Consider the following 16,811-nt stretch of genomic DNA (forward strand, 5'->3'; position numbering starts at 1 on the left):
ACTTTGTTGTGGACATCGCGGGTAACGAGACCTCTGACTCCTCCGTTAAGATGGGCTCTAAGACCAACTTCTTTGGCCCAGAGCCCGTTTTGCCACTCCCTTCTGCGGCCATCACAGCCACGGTTAGCAAATGGATAACTACCACCCACAAGCGAGCTTGGCAGGCTGAGAGAGGCTGTAGATGGACTAAACTGATGTTACCTGTCATGTCCGATCGACTGTCGCAAACCCTTCTGTCATTAAGCAGAGGGGAGTGCAGACGGCTGGTTGGACTGATGACGGGCCACTCTCTTTGGGCGAAGCACATGGAAAGGTTGGACATCTCAGACAGTGACTGCCCAGCTTGTGAATAGAAGGATGAGACGGCAGACCACTTCCTGTGTGTCTGCCCCGCCTTCGCTCGCATCAGGTTTGAGGTCTTTGGCACTGATGTGTTAAGAAGCGACCATCTTGGCTCCTTGGCACTACAAGATCTACTCAGATTTCTTCGGAGATCGGGTAGATTTAAAGAAAATCTAAAGGGAATCCAAGTGTAGTACAATGGACTTAATTAATATCTGAGTGCTGCACTTGCTAGTTGTCCCGACAAAAAAAAAAAAATCTTCACAAAGTGATTAATCGAAAATCAACCGCAACAATCGCTTGAAATTACTCGACGAAAATCATTTTTAAGTATACAACTTTTTTATCTAGAGAGATTCGCATTTCGCAATTACATTACAAATCTTCGAAAATGTATCGCTGGACAAAGCCTTCTATCACTCGCTGTCAGCACTTAAATTTTATTTATACTATGTAGAGGCATGCCTTCGTTCATCAACCAAATTTATAGACACATAGAAAATAACTTTAAAGTTAGAGAAACATATTTTTTTCCAGGGCAATAAATTTCTGGCGCTCAATCGCTTACACTTCACTTCAATGGTTGGCAGTTTTGTGGAATGTGCAAATATGACATTTTCACAGCCAAAAAGAATGCTTCGTAAAATTCCACTGCGAAAACAAACATTAAATTCCAGTAACGAAAAGCTTTTTAAGGACCTCAGTGGTTGGTAGAACCACAAGTGAACGATGCAAGCAGCACGATATGGACATGATTCATTCATATACTTCATATAAATAGATACGTATGTATATATGAACTCACTCACATACAGGGTGCGCCAACTTAATATTATATAATCAATAAGTTTAGCACTGCTCAATCGATTTAGAAATATTGTTTTCTCATTAAGCTTACAATTCCGCAATTTATCTCAACAAGTTTTGAAACAATTATTTCGATTGTATGGTCTATAGTTATTTGTAAGCAAAAGCGAGTTATTTGTTTCATTTCAATTAGACTTTCCAGCTTTTTGGACTCGAATGTTGTGTTTGCGCTTTGCTATTGTCTTCGGCTGGTTAGCAAAAGTTTAACTCCTAACATAAAGAAGTTCAGATGATAGTTTCCACTTCTAGCAGGCAAGTTCAAATACCACTTCCGTGAGCATTTCAATCCATTGACTGTGAATCCGACATTTAGTGCTGTGTTTTTCACTTTTACTGTTTCATTTCCATTTTTGTTTCTAAAATGAATTCCGACTGCATTTTAATGGTCTGAGAAACCGTCGGTTAGTATTCACTCTAATTTAAATACGAATGAATAAATGAATTCGAAAATCGATACGAAATTTACTAATATTATCAATAATAACAACGAAGTAGTTAGTAAGAAATTTTAAATACATCTCGTTTATTGAGTTTGTTTGTACTCCCTACTTCCCTTGCAAAGGTATCACAAAAGACGAATTTGATTTCTTCGTCCAAAATGTGTTCTCTCTTGGCAACCATTTTAACCTTACCTAAGCTACTCATTTGTGGAAGAACATCAATACGCACGCCTCAAAAAGGAGGAGGAGCTCGGCCAAACACCTAACAGGGGTGTACGGACAAATTGTTTACTTTATTTTTAACCTACTCAGGAGGTGACCCTTTTTAAATTTATGGATCATATCGATATAGTGTGTGAAAAGCGATAACGCGAAAGTGAATCCTCTGCGGAAGGAGCTTATGATCTAGCTAAAGAAGTCCTCTTCAAAAGGATGTGGCGGGCAGAAAGAAAGTAAACAAGTTTTCAATGAAATGCCTCTTGGATTTCGTTATGTCGTACTCCATCATGATGCTTAGTTACTCTAGATCGGAAGGAACATTTTTTTTGTTTTCTTGTTCACTCCACTAGGGAGCATACTGCCTCGACAAGACTCAGTCTTGCGTTGATTACGTTAATCTATTTTTGCTTTCTGGCACGATATGTGATTAGTCTGCCGCTACTAGTCCTAAGTAGTGGGAATGCCCACCTGTCGTTGATTAGGAACAACGCTTTCTAACTGTTTAGAGCGCCATCTGTGTTTCACATTTTTCTGTTACACAGATCACACGGATCACACAGATTGTTGAGGACTTGGCTAAATTTTGGTGTGTCTGTGCTATTACCGCGATTGGCCGCTTCCTCTTGCTGGCGCTACTAATGCAATGCGTCACTTTGTCTTTTACTTTGTTTTTTTTGCTTGTTAATGCACGTAATGCGCTGACTTTTGTGCGAGAGTAAGGATTGGAAGGATAAGTTTTTTTCGGGTTAAGTAGTGAGTTTTTTTGTTTTTTTATTTAGAAACTAGGAAACGTTTGGAAAAGTGCGAGGACCGTGCTTTACGTGGGACTCGAACCCACAACCTCTGGAATGGAAGGCACTTACGCTAGACTACTGAGACCGGAAGGAAATATATTTTTCTAAAATAATTAGCATGCGAGCGATAACTTTTGAAGCCGTACTACAACCCATTGCAATATATGTAACTATCTTTTCCTACCTTCTGCGCAGTACAGAAGGTTAAAAAATTGCGTTCTCCCTAGTGGTTATAAGTGTAAATGAACCAATCTTTTTCATAGTACTTCTCTTAATCTGTCAAATTTTTCATCTTCGCCTTTTCCCCCGTAAAATTTTCTGCTTTACAGTTTAACATTTTTAGCGACTTTTTATTATACCTAGATGTTTTGAGAACTGTTCGAAAATGTTCATTTAAGTAACAATAATAATATTTTCAATAAATTAATACATTTTCTTTCGACCAAACTGTTTAATTCGCTGTGAAAAAAGGAAACCGGAACTCTGGCTTAGTACTGTCTATGGTAAAGTTGATCTGGAAGGCTTCCTCGTTTGTTCATGTTAAGTAACTACTGTTGGACAGTGTAATCAGAAGTTGAAATGCGTTGTCGATTCAGTTGCCAGAAAAATGTACCAATTAAATGTCTGCAGTCGTGAGGTATTACTTACATATGTACCACTTCTGTCTTAACGGTTGATAGCAAATATTCTTGAAGACAGAATGTATTTACGAATTTGTCTACGTTTTCTAAATATTTAATGACTTACGCTGAATTAACACAATTGATCGATTATTTTGAATGTAGATCCAGACTATTTATCGGGTTGGAAGTGTACTGAATCTGCATTTAAATGCCGAATTTATGACACCGACTGGTTGAAAATTATCAGAGCTATTCAATAACTTCCTTGGTTATTATGAGATGGTACACCTTGTACGCATACGTATGTATGTATATGTACATATAAATATACCACAACCATAGAAATAGACCGAAACTTGTAGTATCTTTACAAAAAACAGGCAAGAATGCTTTGAATTTTTCAAAATACAAGAAAAGGTAATAAAGTTTGTTATGTGCGAATGCATCGTATATACATATTTAAATATCTACATACTATATGTATATTCAAGTACGCGTGCATTACTTGTGAATGTGTCGAAATGGTAATTGTTATTGCATAAGTACATCATATTATCTATGACGCTAGTTAGCATTTCTTATGGATGATTGGCATCTGTCACTCGTTAGTTCTTGGTTATTGAAAAGTTATTGAAAATTTGTGTGGGTGTCACTTTTTGAATATCTTTAAACGATTCCTGTTATTATATTGCCAATTGTACTAAGGCAACACAAAAGCTTAGATGTGTTCGTTTCATATGAAATTTTATCATGTCAGTCAAAGTGTTTAGAATTTACAAACTATTGATGTATTTATGTATGCTTTCAAGAGGCTACTGGTCAATTTGTATACTTCAGTGTTGCGCTCTTTGCTGATGTCAGAAGGTAAGATTGGTGACGTAGCAGCTGAAAAGGTGAACCGTGTTCCACTTAAAACTATACAAATTTTCCTGAGACATAAATTCGAGATGTTTTCATGTAAAGATTAGTGTATAGCAGATTTGCTAAGGTATGACTATATTTTGCCTAATAACAGTCTCATTTGAAAAATATATTTCCTCGTTGTCGATAATTTAAATTTTTTTCATTAAGTTTTCAACTTTACATAATTATGTGCAAAAAACCTGATTTCATGGCATTTGTAACTACCTTGGCAACACAAAAACAAAATGTATGTTTAGAGGGTATTATTATGAGTAGATTTAGGGATGCAATTTGAAAGATTTATGGTGCCCCTCTTCATGGATTCAAAGTATTTCAGTTAGTCCAACTCTCTCTTCACAAGAGTGTTTCCCCCATCACCAAACTATTTATTTCTGTAGCAGTTCCATTAGTGTTGAGTTAATACACATACAGTCTGTGTCAGAAAAAAGGAGCCGCGATTATTCATGGAATATAAAATACATATATTATATTTAAAAAATTGTTTACATAAAAGTATGTACAAAACTACGAGTTGCACTTACACAATAAGCTGTGTAGTCTTCCTGGCATCTTCTCGGCATGCTTTGAACCAGCTTTTCTGCGTAGCTGGTCGATAAACAGGACTAGAATTTACGAACTTGACGCACGAGTTGCTTTAAATCATGGACTGGCCTTCCGGCAAGATGCGTTTTCATAGTTCGCCACACATTTTCAATGGGGTTGGCGTCTGGGGACTGGAAGCCATTTTCTTGTTTTGTTGTTTCTCAGTGTGTTTTTCTGAGAGCAGTGGTTTTGATGATTTGGGACGGTAGGATATGTTCGCCTCCTTCAGTCGATGTTCGATGGTGTTGATACTCACATCTATTCCCTTTTTAGCAAGAACTGATCGTGCTTGGCGTAGTCACAAAGAAGGGTCCCGCTTAAAAATTTGGACGATGACTTTATCTTGCTTTTTTGTCGTCACTCGGTTCAAACTGCGCTCGGAAAAGTCATTAACATTTTTGTAAATCTTATACCACTAATTCCACATCACAACAAACCTTTTTAATCACTTTTGCAGCTAAGATAACTTCGGCCCTTCCGAATGCATGCCTAAAAATACCGCCTCGAAATGTTTCGCGTACTTCTCACTCATTCTTGCTTGGTTGTGTTTACGGGAAAGTTTCGAGCGACTCTAACCTGAGTCGTAGCCCTTGAGTGGGACTAATACGCAGCAAAAAGCAGAACGAAATATATTTTGAAGTTACAAGAAAAAACCCGGTTCTTTTCTTCTGACACAGACTGTAGCTGGGTGAGTTGTGGATTTTAGTTGCCTCTGAAGACAGCCATTCGTTACCACTGTCAAATTCTAATCACCTAGTCCGCTGACAAGAAAAGAAAATTAAAAAAAATGTTATTTAGGTAAAAAAAGGTCGAGTATAGGTCGAAAAACACGAAAGAAAGTAACGCATCAAACTCTCAGCACCCGCATTTTAATTTTAAATGCGTTGCTCTTTGTTTTTAAATAACGTTTTACGACTTGGTTAGCATTATTTAGAAAAAAAAACTGTTCGCCATTTTGAGCAGCTTACTCTGCACATACTCGTACATACGTCCTTAAACCTGAATTACGATTTTAATTATTAATTAAGACTCAACCCCTTGTTGAGAAATTTGGGGTTCAAAAATTTTGCGACACCGCCATTTCAACTATCGTTGTTTACGTCGTTAATAACATTTGTTTGTTTTAGATCCTCCTATTCGGATAGTGGCAAATATTTACGTATACATATATATATATTGAGGGTGTCCGCTTCAACCTTTCGGCCACTCTGGCAAAGCCGTAAGCCCTGGCAGCTAGTGCTCGTTTTTTTTTGTAAAATAATAATTTATTGTTATTTTCCATATATTAAATAAATAAAAATTAAAAAAAATTAAAAAAATAGTCCCGCAAGGATTTAATGGCAAAAACAATATCAATGGAGTAAGTACGCGTAAGTAAACTCTGTCATTTTATAAAAATATTTTTCCATTTTATTTTACCGAAAAAAAACAGATTTCGTAGGCCTACATTCTTAGACGACAATATGTAACAAAAAAGTGGAGGTAAAAACTAGCGATAGACAGCAATTCATTATGATTATTTGCATTTAAAAATTATTTTGTAGCGGCGGTGTTGATTGCCAATTATTGGCTTGGTAAAAAAAATCGCTGGATCTTTCTTCGCTGCGCTATGGCTATGTCGTGGTAAAGCTTATACAGCTCATTGTTCAATCGCCTGCGATATTCGCCGTCACCAATGTGCAAAGGTTCAAAAATCTTCCGCAGAATCTTTCTCTCAAACACTCCAAGCGACGCTTCATCGGATGTTGTCATCGTCCAAGCTTCTGCGCCATACAATAGGTCGGGAATGATGAGAGCCTTATAAAGTGTGAGTTTTGTTCGTCGAGAGAGGACTTTACTACTCAGTTGCCTACTTAGTCCAAAGTAGCACTTGTTGGCAAGATTTCTATTTTAGCAAGTGGTATTTTTAAAACGGTGATTCCATTAGAAATGTCAAATATCCAGTCATTCATCAGCGAAATACCAGTTCATAATAGCCAAAAGTCCAACATGCTTTTAAATACCTAGTTTCAGACCAGTTGAAATATTAATAAACGTTAATTCCATTCCATTTCAATGTTTCAAAATATTTTATTTCATATCAAAAGTGTGTACAGAATATTTCTTTTTAAAATTAAATCAATTTTCTTTCAGGAACAAAATAAAAAAAATCTGTTAATTTGCAGACAAACTGATCATTTCATAACTGGTATTATTCTAGTTACAGACGTTTGTACGAATGTGATTTCTTCTATTAAATACCTGTGTCTGAACTAGAATGCTTATATTTTAGTTTGGCCTTTCTCTGTGGGGATACTGCACGTTTACTGCCACAAACTAAAAGATTGATGTGCAGCATCCTTTGATTTCGGTATGGCAATATAGAACTATTACATATGTATATATCATATGTTTGTAGTAGTATTCTATGTAAATATTCTTGTGTAAAAAGTTTAAATCAGTAAAGAAAATTTTAAAATGAAAAAAAAAAAAAAAATTCTTGAGAAAAAAGCGAAAATTTTAGTACTAATTCCGTAATTGAGTCAAACCACGTCAAGTGGGCCCTGAATTTTCCATCAAATTCCCGATTTTAAAATCAAATGCATTTTTGGATAGAGAATTTGTCACATAATAATTGCTGTGAATGGTTTTTTTTACTTCGCTTTTTGTTTATGTTATTAACAATTGAATTTTTTTGCATGCTATTCTTGTAAAATCAATATCTCAGAAACTACAATTGATAATTTGATGAAATTTATTTCGGTTACCGAAAAATGTTTTCTCTACCGATTTAACGTTCAAAGACTGTGTATTTGTCGAAACAATAATTTTTAATTAACAATAATTTTTATGAAAAATCGCAATTATTTTTGCGTTCTTCACGCTCTAAATGGACAATTTTACAGTCAGATTAAGCGCACAATGCTCACCTTTAATAATCTGTAAAAAAAACTTTGTTCATCCAATCAGTTCTGAAGATATCGAATTTTTTGTCAGTCGAGGCACTACGCACGAAAACGAACTTGCATGAACATGGCTTTGCAGAGTCGTACAGTCGCCGCAACTTCTAGTGTCAGTGTGCTGTGATTCCTAGTATTCAAACAATATATCGGTAAATACGTTTGCAAATCATGTCGTATGAAGATATATAGAGATGGAAGTGTTACTGAAAGTGCAACGTAAATACATACGTCCAAGTCCACAGTGGGTATATTCTTGAAATTATATACATATATACATATATTGTGCATTGAATAGTTATTATTTAGGCAAATAAAGTCAATTAGTTCTCAAAATTTTGATTAATTTTTTCTAGTGCTGACCAAGGAGCAGAAAATGATGAGTCTGAAGTTTCTTCTGATGCAGAAGAATGTTCGGATAGTGAAGCTAATTTCGAAAACCAGGAAATTCAGAATGACCTAAAATTAGAAAAGGTGAACAATATTTTACAGGAACTTGGTGAATTGCCAATAAAAAAACGTAATTTTTCAAAATTAAGTGATATGAATGTCAAAGTGATAATAGCAGAAAACACCAACGAAAAAAAAGGAAAGAAAACAAGGAAAAAAAATTGAATTCAGCATTTGTGGAGAATATAAAGTCTGCTTTACGTGAGAAAAAAAATACAAATGATAAAATTCAAATTTTAACAACGGTACCAGATGAGGTAACATTGAAACAAATGCGTGAAACAAGTGACCATTCACCCGTATGTAATTTACTATTGTATCGATGGTAAACAGCATCATTTAAGCCTTGCTATCATTTCTGAAAAACTAACCCACGATACAAGTTCGGTTCACTTATTCAACACAAGACTTGTTAAATATCTTAAAAGCAAATTTGGATCCAGAAATATAAAAAAGTTCTCTTATTCTTCTGATGGAGCTGCATCACAGTACAAGAATAAATCTAACTTTTTGAACCTATATTACCTAAAAAAAGATTTCGGAATCGAAGCCGAATGGAATTTCTTCGCGACTTCCCATGGCAAGGGAGCGTGCGATGGGGTCGGCGGAGCAGTTAAAAGGCTAGCCCGAAAAGCAAGTATGCAGCGTGTTGCTGGAAATCATATTCGCGATGCTAAAGCTCTTTTCGAGTGAGCCAAAGGTGCGTTTAAATCAATAAATTTTGTTTTTTGTTCGCAAAAAGATCATGATGCACATAAAAAAAAATTTCCAAACGCTTCAATGAGGCAATAGCTATCAAAAAAAACGCGGCAATTTCATCACTTAGAACCTGCAAGTAACAAAAAGATTCGAAGTGAAATCTTCTCCGAGGGTACATCTTGTTTCGAGACTATTATTACTAATTAAATTTTGTATGTTTTCATGTAGATATGGATGTATGTAATAAAAATTCTAGTAATGAAACACCTCATTTTTGAATCCTTAATCCTTGTCTTTTTTAAGTGCTATACGTTTTCGCGTATGATCCCATGGGACAATGCAAGGCCAACTGCGAAGCGCGTCGCGTTGCACCAGACTATACTGCGCATCAAAACTTTACACAGTTTGACAAAAAATTCGATATCTTCAGAACTGATTGGATGAACAAAGTTTTTTTTACAGATTATTAAAGGTTAGCATTGTGCGCTTAATCTAACTGTAAAATTGTCCATTTAGAGCGTGAAGAACGCAAAAATAATTGCGATTTTTCATAAAAATTATTGTTAAAAATTATTGTTTCAACAAATACACAGTCTTTGAACGTTAAATCGGTAGAGAAAACATTTTTAGGTAACCGAAATAAATTTCATCAAATTATCAATTGTAGTTTCTGAGATATTGATTTTACAAGAATATCATGCAAAAAAATTCAATTGTTAATAACATAAACAAAAAGCGAAATAAAAAAAAACTATTCACAGCAATTATTATGTGACAAATTCTCTATCCAAAAATGCATTTGATTTTAAAATCGGGAATTTGATGGAAAATTCGGGGCCCACTTGACGTGGTTTGACTCAATTGTGAATTGTCGAATTGAATCCCGCTTTTACATTTTAATTTTGTGTAAATAAGAACTACTTTGCACAAATAAAAAAGAGAAGTGCTATCACATTTAAAGAAGTCAGATTTTTATTTTAAAAAACCTGCTCTTTTTAAGGAATATTAATTCACTTTTGCAACAAATTTTAGAGAAAACCCCATTACAGCTTTTTATAGCACAGCTGAGTTTTCCCTTTTGTAGAGTTTATACGCACCCTTTTATAGAGTTAAATTCTAATCAGTATTAAAATCTCCATTGGCTTTACATTCAGTATCTTGATGGACGATGCTCTCCTAAACTGAACTTATACTAACATTTGAGTAGCTAGGACAAAAGCTATTGGTAGTTTTGAAATATTTAGATATATGGACTCAGCAGATCGCTATTGGATAGTCTCTGAACGGCTTCGGTAACTTAATTACTTTACCACCCAAAGTTGCCTGGCAGTTGTAATAGACGCCACATAGTTTACTAGAGATGGTCATGTCGTGGCTGCGCCTCTTTTCATTAGATCAGAGTCTGAAGGCTAGCGCACAACCATTCGAATTCATGTAGGAAATCAGTATCTGCAGTAATAACTAAAAATTTTGATCAGATATACCAGCACCAGCAGGAATTGGCCTTATCTAAAGTGGTCTATATCCCCTTGTGATCTCCTCATTTTATTGTCCGTCGCAAAACAATCAACGTAAGCTTTGCCGTGCCGTCAGCGGAATGGTACATAGATTTCATTTTTAATATTGGCGATTTGGAAATTTTATGTGTACGCATTCACTTCGCTGGAAATACGTTTTGCCACTGGATTTCAGCTCGGCTGCGTTAAAACAAATGAACAAAATAAACAAGCGAAATATACGTAATGATAAGCACGGATGACAAATACGACTCAATGTCAAGCCATTTAAACGTACCCAAGCGGCAGCTAGCAGGTCCAGATACTTTGCAAGGGTGTGTAGGATCATAACAATGAATGCGAATCGCTCACGGGCCAATCTGATATGCAGTCAAACAACAACACATAAAAACAAAGTGAACAAGATGCGGGAACCCACCAGCAGGTTTGAGCCATGTCATTCTCATTAGAAGCGAGATTAGTGCTATGTGAAATGTTGGTACAATGTGATGATGAGACCAGCAAGAAGTGTGATGGTGGCGCGGTTGTTCTCATCAGAACTGTTTTGGCAATGCCAAAAATGAGTTTTTGATTAATGTGCCGGAAGAGCGTAATGCGATGCAGCATGCGGTTAGGGCAGACAGGCGGATGACAATGTTTTGCTGGTGTTGGATTTGTCGGTGTCGGCGGTTCGGTAGTGTTGTTGGCTCCGCTAATATTAACCGCAATGCTGCATCGTAATATCTGCATCTGAAGCGAGCAACAATGTCGGAACAAATGCAAATAAATACACTTAATGCTGCACAAAATTCGGATGCTATTTGTCTTACCGTGACACTCTTGCTGCAACTACCGCCGCCGCCGCCGCCGCTGTTGGTATAATGACGACGGTAGTAATAGCGGTGATGTTGATACTGCTGCTGGTGCTTTTTTGGTGCAGGCATAAGTATGTAAGTAAATATAGTGTGCACTAAATTCCCTAACCCCACCGATGACCTTATCAACTCGTCCAGCATTTTGGCCTTAACTTGATTACGTAAATGATTTTCTGCACAACACATAAACAAGTGCGCTTCTTTTTCATACTTATGTACATATGAGGGCTGTTAGAAAAGTATCCGACTTTGTTTTTTATTTCTAACACCTGACAAATTTGAATTACGCGCGCTTGCATAAGCAGACCTGTAACCTTCCTGCACATGTATGAATTTTTTCCCGTCTGTCGCTAGCGTCAGTTGCTGTCAAGCAGTGTGAACGTAACATGGTATTTAGTGCTCTCGCCGGTTTTTGAGGTGGTTCAATCGGTTTAAAAACGGTCGCACCTCGGCGGAGAGCGAGCCACGCTCTGGTCAGCCATCAACATGCCGAAATGAGCATGTCATTGCCAAAGTGAAGGCTGTGGTGATGCGGAACCGTCGTGTGACAATCCGAGAAATTGCAGAAGAGGTAAATATCAGCACTTTTTCAGCTCACTCCATTGTGACCGAAAATTTGGCCATGAAGAGAGTGGCGGCTAAATTTGTGCCGAAGCTGCTGACGGCGGAGCAAAAGGAACTTCGTGTTGAAGTCTCACGGGACATGCTGGACTCCATAAACAGTGATCCTGACTTCATGAAAACCATTATCACTCGTGATGAGTCCTCGGTGTACGGGTACGACCCGGAAACCAAAATGCAGTCGTCACAGTGGAATCATTCCATGTCACCACGACGTATTCAAAAACCGACAGGAGCACTAAATACCATGTAACGTTCACACTGCTTGACAGCAACTAGTTACAGGTCTGCTTATGCAAGCGCGCGTAATTCAAATTTGTCAGTTGTTAGAAATAAAAAACAAAGTCGGATACTTTTCTAACAGACCTCGTAGAAGTGTATACGAGGATACTCGTACAAATATACATATATATCCAGTTAGCTAGTTTGCTGCTGGCTCTGTTCTCATATCAACATCATGGGCGAAGTTAAATTGTTTGTTGTTGGAGTGGATGAGCTTGCAGCTTTAGGCCGCCAACTGATGGTTGATGCTTGCTTGTATAGCTTGTTTACTGGTATAGTAGTTGCTGCGGACTTATCGCAACAACAACTTGTTCGCACATCGTTAACTAATGCATCATAACGTTACCGCAGACCCCATCGAAAGCTGTAAAATTCCTGCGGTTGGCAAATTAACTACATACTAAGAAATAGCAGCACTACATTGGTTGCACATTTAAGTAAGAAATAATAAAATGAAAGCAATAGCGGACAAAAAGTCAAACAAACTGTAAACGAAAAAGTAAGGAAGCATTAAATTCGGTCCGGACCGAACATTACTATGTATAGTCTGTCTAATAGAAGCGTGACCGCCATGACTTAGAAACTTTGTAACGAATTTGATTCTAACAAATTGTTTTTTTTTTTATAATATATTCCATAAAATATACGAGGTAGTTCAAAAAATTAAGTGAATTTTCATTTTTCCCAAAAAATATTTATTTATTCATCAATTTCCATTTTATTTCCTTCAAAGTAGTTCCCCTGAGATATAATGCACTTGTTTCAGCGTTTTTCCAATCCGCGAAGCAGTTCTGATATGCACTTTTTGGTATGTCCTTGAGCTCTCTCAGCGAGATAAAAACCGAAATCTCCTCAATCATCGCAAAACGCTGTCTTTTTATGGGTCTCTTCAATTTTGGGAACAGGAAAAAGCCGCAGGGTGCCAAATCTGGTGAATACGGTGGCTGAGGCATGATAACGGTGTTGTTTTTGGTCAAATCGCTTCTTGGTAATCTCTCACAAGCAAAGATCAATGAGCAGGTACATTATTATGATGTTGGCCGCGAATTTTTCTCCACAATTCCGGGCGTTTTTTTTCGTATTGCTTCACGCAAATGGCGCTTAACATCAAGGTAATACTCTTAATTTACTGTACACCTTGTGGTAAGAACTCCTGATGCACTACGCCGTAGTAATCGAAGAAAATAGTGAGCAAAACCTTGATATTTGATCGAATTTGGCGTGCTTTTTTTGGTCTTGGCTTTCCTGGACTCTTCCATTGGGACGATTGGATTTTGGTTTCGATGCCATCATCATATCATGCGACGTTGTTTTCGGTAAAAACTCAGCAAGTTTGGAACGCTGCCATACGCTTCATGCCCAAAATTTTCGAAATGATTGCATGGCATGAGCTAACCGATATGCCGATATGCCAACATCGTTAGCAACTTCTCTAATTGTGACTCGACTATTCTCCATAACAATTTTCTTCATTTTCTGAACATTTTCATTGGTTGTTGATGTGCTGGGGCGTCCAGAGGGAGCGTTCTCAATCACATCTTTTCGACCTTCTGTGAAAAGCTTGTATCACTTGTAAACATTTTTTGACACTCTCTTTAACACTTAATCTATTTGTTACAAAAGATTTTATGCAACTTCTTTGATTCCTTTTTTTCGATAGTAGAAAGTCGCTAACACGCGAAATACTTGTTTTATTTATGCCTGTCACAAACAAACTAACAAAACATACCACCATTAGCGATAATCGGCTCCAAATCAGGCGAATTCGTCTTGATAACAGTTTGACCGTCCATACTTGTTTTCATTTAAGTTTTGCTTAACTATTGCCAAAATATTTTCAATAGGGCTGTCTTCAGGCATCTGTAAAGGCCAATCCAACATTTCAATCCCATATTGCTGTTTCCATTATATACTTCGGCTTCCATGTTTGGGATCGTTGCCTTTTTGTAAAATACAAGGTAGATAGTAGTGATGCTTTTTGGTAAATTTGATTAATTAAAACTACATTAAAATTAACTGTAAACATAAAGAAATGGTCAAATCCTTTTTCGGAGAATCAGCCCCAAACATGAACCTTAGATGCTTAACCATTTTTGAAGTTATCAGCAGTACACTAGGACTGACGTTTGCAACTATTCGCCTTAAAGGAAAATTGAACACTGAAGGTGGTGTCTTCCCAAAACAGTTAATTTATTATTCGCGATTTCGACAATTCTGACGTCAGGCTCCTTAACAATACAAAAAAACGAACCAAACAAGCAAAAGAAGGATAAATTACTATACATGTTTGTGGGAATTGAGTGAATGGTTTTTTAATATTGTGATTTGTGACATTTAAATTAAACAAACTACGGAAAACGAAATGTTGCTTGTGAGAGCATAAATGAATATAAGCCCCCAAATGCATTTTTTTGCGCTTTTATGCAGATGACGTCGTGGCAAAAATTTATTGTGCTTGGTAGTTTGTATTGCTTTCGCCTACTCTCCCTCTCCACAAACAAGTAGTGCTACTTCTTTTTGTTTGTTTACTCATGGAGCCTGACGCCACAGCGAATTCAGAAGGCGCAATCTTGTATTCTATCATCCTTGCGCTTGCCCAATTTCTTTCCCAAAGCGTTAGCAAGTGGCAAATAGATGAAGCAACTGGTATAAATGAAGATATCTTTTCAACGCTGGAATAGAGCTGCTTAAAATTACATTTGTTTTTAAACTAGTGAAATATGCCAGTTTTATGAAGTATAAGCGAATCTTGTTTGATAATTTTGTTGCAGCTTTCACGTGCAAATTTTGTGTCATGTGAGCCGAGAGGAGAAGTGACGAATAGAAAGGCCAATTTTTTCAATGTGTGATAATGCGAGCAGTGGTTTTTTCAATGTGCTCCGGAATTTAAAGTCTTCTGCAAGTAAGTTCGGTTTTGTCACAAAAAATGCAATAATCTTCTGATCTTGCTTTGGAGAGGTATTTTTTGTGGACCTCATCAGGTGAAGTCATCCACTTTTTTCACTTCGGTATACCGTTGCACCCATTTATCTATGAATGCCTTCGACTTTCTCAAATATTTTGATGTTTACTGTGTGTGCATAGCAACACTATTTTAAATAGTTTTTCATACAATTTCTAAATTTCTCTCAAAACTAACAAATTTATCTAATTTACTATTTATCAGTACTTACACTTTTTCTATAACCGATCTCTAAGTTTGAATTTTGCCGGTCACGTTTTTATTAGACAGACCGTACCCGCGCACAATTTTTTAAAATTTAATTTAGATTGGCTGTTAATTAGATTTTCATTGGGCATTAATGCGATTACATATAGTATATATGTATTTTGTTTGTTTCTTTTGTAATTTTTTTTTGAACGGATATATCATTTTTTTAGCTTAACATTTTTTGGCAATAAATATGAATTTAATTTATGAAACTATATCGGAAGAAACAATTTATACAAATAAATAAAATTTATATAGTTGGCATATTCGGGCTTGATTCAATAATTTTTTATTTAGTTATTGAAGTAAAAATTAGTCAAAAAAAAAAAACAAATTGTCTTAACGATTAATACAGATATGTTAACAAATAACATAATTGCAATATTAATCCATAAGAAAAAAATATATATATAAAAAGAAAAACAAAAAAATAATTATTCAAAGGCACAATTAAGAAGTTTAATGAAAGAGTGCTTAAAAGAAGCAAAGCCAATTCCAATAAATTTGTAAATAGTATTGAATTCAATAATAAATGGTTATTTAATTGGTGACATTTAAAGTTTGATACTTCTTAATCTATGGTGGCAATTTGGAAGTAGGGAAGAATGTGATCTCCCTTTGCAAATAATATGTTTGCCATATTACTGGAAATAATAATTAATTTCTCTAAAAAAAGACTACTTGGATTCCTAATTCTTTTTGCTTATCAATGTTTTTAGTTCTACATTACATAATAAAATGTTATTTTTTGTATATGACAACTCAGTACATGACAATGCATTTCGCGGTCAACTGCAAGTGTACTGCAAGTATAAATGAATTTACTTGGTTATAGAGCGTACGTATTTGGATATAACTCAAAAAGTTTTGGGAATGACACTCTGAAATTTTCAGAGATTACTGACCGTAGTCTTACCTATTAAAGAGTAAATAAGAATAAAATCTGAGGGGCGGTGTTTTTCAAAAATTACAAATTTTTAAGAAAAAAATTTAATTATTTTAAAGACTAAAAAGAAAATCTATAAAGCTGCTAAGACATTTCGTTTTAAAAAACTATATACCGAAATTTTCAACATTGAATAAAACTCAAAATAATCAAGATTTTTTCAATACTTTTTCACTCTATTTCTTATTATACTCAAACCTACAAATTAATTAATTTTAGAAAAATTTACAACAATATCCAAAATACATTTGTATTCCTTTTTATAGACCAAATCACACATTCGTATTTGCGACAAAAATCATTAATTTATATATAAAATCAAAAATTGCTTTATTTTGTTTGTTTTTAAAACTAATTAAAACCTTTCTAGTGAAAAAATTACCTGTAATTTAAAATAATTTTACGTTTACCTAGCGCCGACTCAATGAGAATTTCTTTTTCTTCATTCACCTGTTGAGATGTTTGATGCGGAGGTCCAATCGGCATAAAAAAAAATTCTTC

This window comes from Anastrepha obliqua, chromosome 1 (assembly GCF_027943255.1).
Source record: "Anastrepha obliqua isolate idAnaObli1 chromosome 1, idAnaObli1_1.0, whole genome shotgun sequence".
In the NCBI taxonomy this organism is placed as follows: Eukaryota; Metazoa; Arthropoda; class Insecta; order Diptera; family Tephritidae; genus Anastrepha; species Anastrepha obliqua.